This window comes from Gossypium hirsutum, chromosome D01 (genome assembly GCF_007990345.1).
Source record: "Gossypium hirsutum isolate 1008001.06 chromosome D01, Gossypium_hirsutum_v2.1, whole genome shotgun sequence".
NCBI classification, from domain to species: domain Eukaryota; kingdom Viridiplantae; phylum Streptophyta; class Magnoliopsida; order Malvales; family Malvaceae; genus Gossypium; species Gossypium hirsutum.
The window spans coordinates 54,320,226-54,322,848 of NC_053437.1; positions in this window are offsets into that span (position 1 = coordinate 54,320,226).

Sequence of the window (2,623 nt, forward strand, 5' to 3'; positions counted from 1 at the left end):
TGTATTATTGTATTTTGACATTAATCATATTTTCATATTATTTTTTCCGTTGTATTTATTTTAGAGAATTTTTTATTTTATTGTTTTATTATTTATTTAAATTGATTGCGGTATTAGTTTGTTTACATTAGTTGTATAAGTTGACTTACAGATTAATTTAAGATTCACAGCCAATCATTTAAAATAATTAAAAAAGGAAAAATATTTAAAAAATTATTATTTATTTATTTATAATGATGTATTTAAAGGATTCAATCCATGCCTTTGAATTCTAATCAATACTTGATCTGCTTTGCGAAATTGGACTATTGACCACTTCCAGATGTGAAAACGTTTGGACTAGAAATATTGCAGCAAAATAGATAAATAATTAAACAGCGGTATCTGCAAGTATACGGGTCAAGTTGTAATATAAATTAATGTTACAACGAAACACTTTGGGAAGTATTCCGAGGATCGTACTCAAGGGAGATTGAATTAAACCTAAATTAACTCTCTACACTAATAGGGTTAAATAGTATCGATTTAAAATTATATTACGAAAATCAAATTAAAATGGATTAATTAAACTAACATAAAATTGTCTAGAATTAAAATCAACCAATTAAAAATCGAATAAATCCAATAAAATGAGCAGGGGATTAACTCACTTCAGTGCTCTTAATTAATTTCAGAATTTGGGTGTTATCGAGTTATGTAACAGCCTATTTTTCAGTGGTGTCGGAAATAGTAGTTTCGGGGCCACCAAATCCTACTAGTAAGTTCCTAAATATTATTGTGTAAAATTTGCGAGTCGATTATGGTTTTTAAAAGATTTTTGATATGGTAATTTAGGCTATTCTAATGATTAATTAAGTTCAAGCGATAAGACTCTTAGGTTAAGTGGTTTTAGAAAATGAGGTATTAGGACCTCGTTTCAATAAACCGAGCAATAAATATTTTTATAAATATTTATAGAGTGCCATTAAAATGGTATTAAAGTTTCGTTGAAAAATTTTAACGTTTCGATAGTTAATTAATTAAAAATGACTAAATCGTAAAAGATGTAAAATTTGATCAATATTTGATTTGAGTGATTAAATGAATAAAGGAAAAGGGACTTGAATGGTAATTAGACCATTTAAGAATGTAGTGGACGGTTTTGGGCAGCTAAAAGCATGAAAATTTGATGATTACTAAATAGACAAAATGATAATTTGATAATTAAATTAAATAAAATAAAAACCTAAATGTTATATCATCATTTTCATGTCTTCTTCACGAATTGAGAGAAGAAAGCAACCATGGTTATACCTTCAAGCTTCTGCCATGCTTTGGATGATGCATCTAAGTCCGATTTAGCCTTGTTTTTAATAATTTTTATATTTTTCAGATTGTTGCAACTAGGTCCAGCTAGCCCGCACCTTTGATTTTGAAACTGTTTAAGATTTTGAATGTTTTCATTGATGAAACTTGTGATCTTAGATGTTAAATGATGAATTTGAGATGTTATTTTTTATTTAAAAGTATTTTATTAAGTGATTTTTGATGAATTTATCGGTTAGGAACTAAATTATTGAAATAGTAAAAATACAAGGAGTTGATGTGAAATTGTTGCAATAATGGGCTGTATTGGATGCCATAAGTATTTTTCTAGGCTCAATTTTGGGTAAAAATGGTAAATTGCATGTTTTAGTTTCAGGGACTAAATTGAATAAAAGTAAAACTTTAGGGGCAATTTTGTAAAAATGTAAAAAGGATGAATTTGCATAAAATAAATTATTGTACTATCTAAATTAATAGAGTGAATGAAATTATTAATTTAGATCAAGATCGGGTGGAAAATCGAGGAGAATGAAAAATTAACAAAATGCTCTTGTTCTTTGACATTTTTTGCAATTTATTCAGGTAAGTTCGAACGGTTTAGAATTTAACATCAGTATGAACTATTGAGTAGATTAACATGGTACAATATATATTTGATTTTAATTATTGATAATAAATGGTAATTTGAGATTTAATATTGAATTGATGCTCGATTTGATTTGAACGCGGGATAGAGTACAATCGTGGTTTGGTGTGTTACGAGGGTGGAGTGGAGATGGTATTGGAGGGAGATATTTGTATATTACCCAAACAAACTGAGGTTTAGCATTTGTTGTGAACTCTCACGTTATACTTTCAATTTGGCGTGTTCCGGGTGGATCAGCTCTTATGAGCTTCTGTTCAGCTTTTATGAGCTTCTGTTGGAATGTTTCGAGTGGACCAGATCTTATGAGCTTTTGTCTGGTGTATTTGGTTGATCCGACGATGTACTCTTATCTGAAAGTCGTTCTTCGACTGGAAAATCTCGGTAAGACAATCTGTTTAATAAATTTGAAAGATATGTTATTTATTGAATATTGATCTGAACATAAATAAATTTATCAGTTGAGATTGTGGATGATGCTTAGGTTTGTGCTAAGCTTATGGTTGCATTATGTCATTTTTAATATTAATGATATACATTGAAATGGTAAGTGGCCAAATGGAAATATGCTTATGTTCATGAAAAGGTGGTAAGATTCAAAGGTTTATTTTCTTATAAAATGGTTTATCACGTTATATACATAAATGCACTAACTTGTGTATTGATGACGGTGAT